The sequence below is a fragment of the Protopterus annectens genome, chromosome 11.part0, assembly GCF_019279795.1.
Source record: "Protopterus annectens isolate FY-2018-M chromosome 11.part0, PAN1.0, whole genome shotgun sequence".
NCBI lineage: Eukaryota > Metazoa > Chordata > Ceratodontiformes > Protopteridae > Protopterus > Protopterus annectens.
The window spans coordinates 58,423,526-58,433,525 of NC_056745.1; positions in this window are offsets into that span (position 1 = coordinate 58,423,526).

Sequence of the window (10,000 nt, forward strand, 5' to 3'; positions counted from 1 at the left end):
AAACTCGGGACACACCTCACCCTAAGACCCTGCATTGTATGCAATTAAAGCCAAACATATTAGTAGCAATAAATACCTAGGTAGGGGTTCTACTCTCAGTGTTGCCAAGTAAGTGTGTGTATATGTGGAGGGATCTACTTCAGTTTGCTGAAAATATATGTCCCAGGAGATCATTTATCCAAGAACTAACTGACTAAAGGTAACATTTCAAAGCAATCATCTTGTGGAAATACATTCAAGCAAAACTAGTAGTGGATGTGTACATGCCCTCTTCCCCACTGTACAGCTGTACAGTGATATAGGAGTTGGTATATATCCATGGGTGCTGTTGGTGTGGCCACAGCCACCCACATTGGGGTTATTGTTGTGGCTATTCCCCCCACTTAGTGTGCTGTTATACTGTGAAGTTTATGTTAACAGGGTAAGTAGTTGTTAATCATCTACGCTACCCCACACCCTCCAATGTGGTGGGCTGTGCCACTCACACAAGCACACCTGTGTTTACTAATTCCAGGACTGAACTACATTGGGGAAGAGGACATATACCCTGCCAGTACCATTGTCAATGTCATTAAACTGGCAAACTGATTATTTCCTGATGTGATATTTTGGCAATTATTTCTGGGTGGAATTACATACGCCAAAATGAGTTCACTGCAAAATGAAGTACATCCATGTGAACAGTATTCTCTGCGTATTGCACCAACACCAAAGCCTCTGTGTGTGTGTGTGTGTGTGTGTGTGTGTGTGTGTGTGTGTGTGTGTGTGTGTGTGTGTGTGTGTGTGTGTGTGTGTGTGTGTGTTATTCACAGACATTTGGTGTGTGCCACCAAGTACACTTTCAATTGTCCATTATAGAAAAGCTGCTGACATCAGCCACCATGAACTCAACTGTATACACCCCTCAGACCTATCAGCCTATCACATGCATTAACTATTATACAGACCTGTTATCCATGATCAGTTGTACCTGGGATATGACAGTCAATGTGTCACCAAAGTGCTACACCCCTTGTAGGACAGGACAGCAGACCAACATCCTGCTCACACACAGGCACCTAGAACACAAACAGAATACATTATGGAAACCACAACCAGTCAGTGTTAATAACAGCTATAATGCATCATGGCTGGACAGCTACACACACTGACATGTAAGCATTAATCATTCCAGCTGAAAACACATTAAACAGCATTGCATTGCTAAACCTTAGGACATTCAACCTGTGCATCAGAACCATATCAGCATGTCCCTGCATCGATGGTATGGATGACAGGGATGTGGCACAGGTATCATCATACATATGCACAGGGTGTGTTGCGGGTTTTCCAGAGGCTTAGGCTGAGCCATTTGGTTGACATCATGTGTGTGGGTTAGGGGGTTCTTTATTAAATGGGCTGTGCAGCTGCGGTGTGTGTTGGCATGGAGGTGCCCTAGCTGTGTTGGTGAAGTGTGTATGTGTGTGTGTATGTATGCACACATCTGCCATGTGGCTGCTCTATACAGGGGTTTGTTGGACAGCTGCAGACATCATATGGCAGGGTGTACAGTTCACTGTCTCTGGCCATGGGAACTGTACCTGCCAGGGGTTTCACAGGCACTACCAGGCAGACGCCCAGATTTGTTACTCTCCCCTGATGATGACAATTGTCCACTGGATCTGCGTCCTTGTTGGGACTGGCCAGGACCATGTGCACGTGGCCTGTTGTGTTATGGTATCGACAGCACCCCCCTCCTGCAGTGCTGGTGCTGGTACAGCCACTACAGCAGCAGATGTGAGTTGTTGCAAGTCCATGTAGACCTCCACCTGTTGGTGTTGCTGACCTATGTCCATGTGGCCACTGGCCTACTCCCATCACATGCTCTACCACAGACACCACACGGTCGAGGATTCCCACCATCTCACCCAACCGTCTATCCAAGACCTCTGCAAAATAACAGGGGGCACCTGCAAGATCATGGATGTTGTCAAGTACAGCAGAATGAGTAGCCCTCTGGAGCCTCAGACTCTCTCTGGTGTAATGTTCCATATGTGCCTAAGCCTCTGTGATGGCCCAAACATATGTCTGGTGACACCTGCTGTGGCACTTCTGCCAGGAGCATGATGGCCAGCAGCCCTACTATGAGTACCCCTGTACATCTGCCTGTGTGGTACCTTGATGGACATCCAGCTATGGCTGCTGTGTACAGACACTTGCCATAGTCCCCACACTGTCCTGCCCCATGCCACCACCTGCCAACTGTCCATCATCTATGGCCACTGGTAATGGAGTATGTATGGGCATTGAGACTGTGTGCGAGGATGGGGTGGATAAAAGTGGGATGCCAAATGATGGCATAGCATTAGCCCCTGACAGCCCTGCCTGTGCCTCACCAGGCCTATAATCATTGTTAGAGTCTGTATGGGACACTAACATGAGTTTGCCTGCTGGAGGGACCCTGACCTACCTCAACCCCTGTGAGGGGAAAACAAAAAAAATTAATTTAAGATCTGTACATTATGGTTTACCTGTAAACACACATACACACTTACAGGTGAGGTGGCACAAATATATTACACAGACCTCTCATTACCCAACATTCAACATGCATGACATATGGCACTTAGCATGTATGGCAGCCATACTCAGTCCCTGTTACCAACATTCTACATCTCTGTGATGCATGAGCTGTGTTAGTAGGTGATGCCCCTTCCCCTGGAACACACTGCACCCATGTACACAGTGTTACTGTGCACTTGTAGAGCACACTGGCATGTACTGTGCACCATACGTCACAATTGCTGAATGTGTATATGTGTGGCAGTTATGTTTGCTCTGTTGCTCAAAGCTCCTATGTGTTTGTCTGACACATACCTGGGATGATATGATGACTGATGTCAATAGTTAATGCCTGACCTCTGATTTGCAGATCTCATCATCAGCAGTGCATGTATGAGCAATATAGTCCGATTACACTGACAACCTTCAAAGCTTAATGCGGATATGATTGGTGTACACACCCTTGTTGACATGCAAGCCTCTTCCATGGTATGCAATGGGGCCACAATACTGCACATATTAACATTACACACTCCTGATATGTGACATATGATCTGTGCAGTCCAATGCAGTATCAAACAAATGTGTTAGTTGTGCAGATGCTGTATGAGATGCATACAATATTTTAGTTGCAAGAGTGTGCACACTCTTAACACAATGGTTTGTTGCAGCACTTGTTAAGTGAACAACAGCAGTCACTACTCCTGGAAGGGGTATACTAGCATGGCCCATCTTCACTTGCCATTATTTGGTCACTCTGCCCTACAAATGTCCCCCAACTCTGCCAGATTGCAAGGTCAGCTCATGAGTACAGGCCTTGGAGGTCACACAGTGCCTTCACTACTGTTGTGGAGTCAGGGTTATGTCTGGCACAATTCATGGCCTTGACTGTGTTCAGATACAGCCATTCTTACCGAGCTTTGGATGTATGCTTTAGTTCACTGTTGTGTTTCAGGATGACACCCCTCCCCATCTTCAATCTTATTGTAGATGCTTGACAACTATGAGCCACAAGAGTGTTATTTTGCAGTGTTCCAAATTCCAAATGCCATGTCTACCAGCCTAGTTCCTGCTAATGAACAGCACCTAGTTCCTGCTAATGAACAGCAAACCTAAAGGTGTACACTGACACCTGCAAGGTAAAAATGGGGATGGTGGCCCTGGGGTGGAGTGAGGTGTTGCTTGTGCACCACATGTTCCTTTATGAATACTGTCTGTAGGTTTCAGCCTTGGTCTCATGACACCATTACACATTGCAACACATGCCTTTGGGGGACTTGATGTTATGCATATGCTACCTGTAGAGAGCCCTGGATGATGTATTTTGTGGAATAACTCTCCTGTCTGATTACCCTAACCCACAGGCCACACTTATGCATATTGCAGGCAATTGTTGACACAGGTACTGCACAGGCAGTACTTGCTATATATTCCTGCAAGTCCCTCAGTGTTGCTGCATGTTTCTGAGCAGCCTCTGTGACCAGTTTGCAACATGTGTTGTCATCTGTTTTGGATGGGCATCTGTTTATTTTCTACATTAATGTTGTCCCATAATTCATACACACATACATGACTTTCTGCACTGTTTGCCATGGTATATGCAATGGTGAGGTAAGGCTACTTTTCCCACTCCTGAGTGCTACCTTTCAGATATGGGATCAGTTTCATGGTTTGTATGATGTGTGCAAGCCACAGCTGCCTCTGTTGCAGTTGAGTGGGCACATGTCATGGACATACGTCTTGGACAGCGGACCATTACTTAGTATGACATTGAGGCCCTGTACTTGATGGAAGTTGTGTACCTAAGAAGAGTGAATGCTGTCAGTACCTCACAAGCTGCTTACACAATATAGTTAGAGTTTGCGCACACATGTGCTTCCAGTGTTTGTTAAGGTATGTATCCCCATATTTGTTGTCCTAACATAGGATTCCATATTACACATTCATTGCTCATGTTAGGATCACATTACAGGTTGTAAAAGGTGTGGAATGTAGTATTGTGATTTGCCATTGTTTAGATCAGGAATAGTTGCCATTGTAATAGTGGCGTATACACTGTTGAAGCCACTGTATAAGGGTAATGTTTCAGACATGTCCCTACTGTAGGCTATTTGTCACACCATTATGTTCACCTCTGTCCACACATCTTGCACTGACAGGTTGTTAGGTATACTGCAGGACACTTACATACCCTTCAAATATGCCACCATGGTGACCACTGTGATGCAGTGCAGTTAACAGCAACAATAAGTGAACATGTACAGCATGCATTATGGGTATGTGTGTTAATTGTGTGCATGGCAAATAGCATGGCCATAACATGGCTGGTGTATTGGCAAACCTGAACAAAACAATTCCATACTCACAAGCTACAAGCTGCTGTCCGAGTCGTATACCAGATGGACCTAAATAGTTGTGTGAGAGATGTAATATCAGTAGCCACACCTGTGGCATTGGTACAGGGTGGGAGCAGCATTTCAGTACATCAACAGTACAAACCCACAATACTAGAGATTATGCACATCTGTTCATTACTACACTGCAGCAACAGACTATCTTATCTGACATATGCATGTAGATATTTTACAGATGAAAATGGATAAGCAACAGTGGTCTACTAATGTGCCCTGGGGCCTTACTTGCACACTCCTCGTCCATTGAGTGGGTGGCACCCACCTCTACAATGTCTTCAGCTTGCTGGCTTGGCTGGCGGGCGGGTGCCCCAAGGCTGACTGGGAGCTCCTCAACATGAGTCAGTGGTGGCTGAATGGCATGACCCCCACCTGTGGCTAGCTGGTCCCTCCTAACTGCAGCAGCACGCTGACAGGCATGGTGGATCAGATCTCTGCAGTGATGTTGCACCTGCTCATAATTGCAGTTGTGCAGGCCGGCATAATTTACCCTGTGGATGAACTCATTCCACAGGACAGTCCTCTCCTGTAGTTCCTGGGCCCTGCACCCAAAGAGGATGGTATGATGGACTATGAGGAACTGGATTATAGCATCATTTTCCAGGGGTGTGTATGTGGACAGGCATTCCTGGGACATTGTACCTGAAAGACATAAACTCAAAAAAAGGTCAGAGGACCTCATACATAGGTTCATAGGTTGGTACTAGGCTATCAGCCCTAGGGCCTATACAAGCCTAGCCATAACAATTCCTTGGCTATTTCTTCCCACACTATTTACTTCCCTGGACCCCTGTGCACATCAACACTGGTTATTACTTGCCAGTAATCCAGACTATACCATAACACTGTAAGCTATCATGGCTTGTGCATCTTGCATTACACTCCTGGCCCTGACCAGTCCAGTTCCCCCAATGTTGGACACTTAATGGCATAATCCACTACACACGATTCATTTCTGTGTAGACGGATGACAGTGGCCATCTTCCATGTGGATGGTGGCATGAGTGTGTTTGACTGTAGTGTGATGGGACTGTGAGCAGATGCCTGTGTTCATGTAGGAGGCAAACTGTGATGTTCTCATGCCCCATGGAGACTTGCTGTTGTTACCATCAGTCGGCATTATGTCCATGCTCACCATTGATGTGGGCAGGAGTGTGGGTGATATGCATATCCCCCTGTACTACTGTTGTGCACAGGGTGTCACTATTCCCATCTCTCCTGTCTGATGCAGGTTGCCTGTTTCCATGGCATGTGTGTATGAGGTGTGCTTTACCCCCAGTACAGGTCGACTTGTATTACTTGCTCTGAGAGTGAGTACATATGTGTAGACATGGTTGCAATTGGCCTTGGTGGTTTGTATATGTCTGATTTCTTGACACAGTCAGCCTTACAGGAGGCCAACTGTGAACCTGCATGCTTGCTCAGCTAGAGGTGCACTTGCTTCCAAGTTGTGGTCTGCACCAATGTGTCCCTGTGCAGCCACTATAGCAACCTATTATGTGCCTTGCGTCTTGGTGGTGTCCACTGAGGGGGATTACTTTATTGTTTGTGGAGGATGGTTGTACAGGTAAGGTACTGCTGATTCCATATAGCTACAGTGGATATGAGGTGTACACACCAGTGTTAAAATACACGGTACTTGTGCAATTGGAACATGACCCCACAAAAGCACATGTCAACACAATCCCCACCTGTGATGTGTCCTATAGCCTGCTCAGTTCAGTAGGGAACATAACAACCTGTCCTGCAGAAAAATATAGGTTCATAGGTGTGTACTAGGCTAATGGCCCTGGAGCCTTTACAACCCTAGCCCGTGGTATTACCTTGGCATCATGCCACCTGACCTTAGTTCTCAGTGTCTCTGTTGAGTAAAGCCACTGGAGTGATCCCTGTGGTGAATTTCCCATTTCCCATTGGCTCATCAAGATTTCTCTTGAAGAGGGCCAGTGAAGTGCTCTGCTTGACATGTATGGGAAGTGTATTCCATAGCATGGGCAGTCTCTGGGTTATGAATCTGCCCCTCCAGCATATGGGAAGTAATACTCAGTACAGTAAGCCAGTTGAATGTGTGTGCACACCCTTACACTGGTATGTTGTGTAAACACCTGCTGAGATGATTAAATCATCCATTTGTCTTTGTTTGTACTTTAACGTCATATCACATTTTCACTTGGCAATGGTTGCTCACCTTCCATGAAACAGCTTTGTTTCTTTTTCAATAGAATTGTACAGGTTATGGGTCACATTTGAGGTGAGAAACGTTTTGACATGACTTCATACAGTACACAGACCTTGCATTCCAACAGGGGTGTGTACACTTTGATATCCAGTCTATATGGGTGTTGATATAGCTGTTAGTGGTAGGCATGGACAGTGGGTCATAACACAGTTGTACACTACTCTGATTACTAAGTGATAAGCATGCCTACTGTAGTACCCATATCAGTGTCATGGCAATGCAACAATCAGTAGAAGTACACATTTTATTTTGTTGTATGCAGTGACAGTGATGTTACACATGTGTGCAACATACACATCCTATTTTCTGGACTGCTTGTGACCCGTGTTATTACTTTTGTGCCTTTCAGCTGAATATACGCATATATACACATGCTCAGGGGATACTGGTACACATTTGTATTCTATGTCATTATGGCACACTGTATTTACAGTCTTGTAGCTCAATCATATTTCTCAAGCTGTTAGACCAGGACTTCTGGTCATTGGTCCACCGCACTGGGTGACAAAACAGGGAAGTCAATTTTGATAACATATCAATATAGCTGCTATAACACAAGTATATGTGTAAGTGGCTACAGATATCTGTCACACCTGTGAACTTTGTCCAGAAGAACAGTGTACAGTTGAATGTTATTAATTTAATATATCACATGCAGTTTAACACACACATCTGCAACAGTGCTTTGCTCTGCTCATGCCCTATATAGGTATTCTAGATTTACAATACAAACATGTAGAATACTCATATTCACAGGTAACATATGGATATGGGCAACACCCCATTAACTGGCCTAGCAGTGGCACAGACAACTGTTTGACAGACACTCTAGTGGTTGCCATATGTGAGCTGTACTTTCCCACGGTGTGTCAGACTCCTCAGCCATGACCCAAAATATCCACCTCTTAGAGCATCACATGTGGACAAAACCTAACATTAGGGGAGATATATAGGGGCAGATCATAGATATGCCTACAACACACCTGTGAAGTTTGTGCATGATAATTTCACATTACCATGACTGTTCTAATGGTGTTGGGGTCTGAAACTCATGTGTCTGTCATGACTTCATTACTTTCACCTTCAGCTATTTGCCAGAGTAATATAGATGTTTGGAGGAGCAGAACAAACACTATGATGGCTAAATCTTGACATTCTGTGCAGATCTACACAGTTGACAGGAATGGGCCACTGCAGACAGAGCCAGATGCTATGTCCATAGCATTTGTTCAGCAGGGCATCATTACAGCAAGTATTGATGGCACATATACATCTTTCATAATCATCTATCCCATTTTACAGACCAATTACTACATTCTGTTACATGCGTACATGTTGCACATACCTAGTTTATCTTCAGGTTCCTTCTATGTACAGGATGTCTTCCTGTTTTGTAATTCAAAGTTTTGTTTATTTTGTGTGTGTGTGTGTGTGTGTGTGTGTGTGTGTGTGTGTGTGTGTGTGTGTGTGTGTGTGTGTGTGTGTGTGTGTGTGTGTGTGTGTCTCCACTACTGGGATCGAGCTTTTCTGAGTAGGTTGAAGCATGGCTTTTGTAGGTGATGCTCATGTTCAGGTGATGGCCTCTACACCAATTGCTGTTCCCCACTTGCTAATTGCATGCAGGCAGCTGTGTAGGTCTTCCAATAACCAATGTCATAGCAACCCACTACTATAAATAGCTACATCATGTGGGCATTGTCCCTTTACTTTTCCTATATGGAATACATCCTTCCTGTGTGTGGGCAGTAGTAATACAGACAGCAGGTAGCTATACCCCCTTACAACAGGGCTTGTGGACACAGGCCAACTACATGTTTGTATAAGGTTCTAGTCCTAGTGTCAGTGTGTGAACATTGCTGTTATATGCATTGAATACTGCTAGTTTTACAGGGTTTGTGTGTACTTGCTAGTTTTGCATGGAATGCAGTCTGTCTGCATAGCTCTCAACTGTGGTTCTATCCACATGTTGGCCAGAGAATTGGCAGTTATGTTTTGTCTGTTTCCCACACAGGTCTTGTCCCTGACATATCAGTGGCATTCAGTCCATTGTTTGCTATCAGTACATAGCAACATCCATTTATGTTTCTAACTTCATATTCCTAAGTAAGGGTATGTTGCAACCAATCCTGTAACACCAGCAACTTTCACAGTGTATAACAGCAATATTTCAAATATGGCCCTGTGTTTCAGCCTCTGTCCTCCACCTATATACCAGGCGGGTCTATGTTAAATAATTGAATGCTTAAAAAAAGAACGATGATTTATCGAACCCATGTAAGTGAAAGCTTACAAGCTCAAACGCTTAGAACAGCGATTTTTTTCCAAGAGAAAAAAATCGCTGTTCCACAAAACAAAAAAAAAAATGAAAATATCACACAAAGTGGGGGAATTTCCCTTCCCACACCCCCCTACTTAAATATACCAACTCCGAGATTGCACTACAGTCAAGAAAACAGCAAAGTAATGGAAGCGGCCAAGAGATTTCTTTCCCATGTTAAGAATTTGCTTATATGCCGTTTCTCTATTTTTCCTTTTTGTAGTTTAAAGTTTGATCAGTCTTTGGTCATTTAACAGGTACCCTACCAGGCTTTGTCCAGATGTCATGCAGTGAGGTTGATAGGTAATGGTTTATCATTATTTAGTGCTGACATACCTGCTATCATTCCAGTACTGTTGTGGACTCCCACACAAGTTATGGGGTCGGGTCAATATATATATGAGGGCTACTACTGGACAAAACGTATAACCCTGTACAATCTGGAGGTCAGTGTATGGAGAACACTGTTATACGCCCTTGTAAGACATTTTA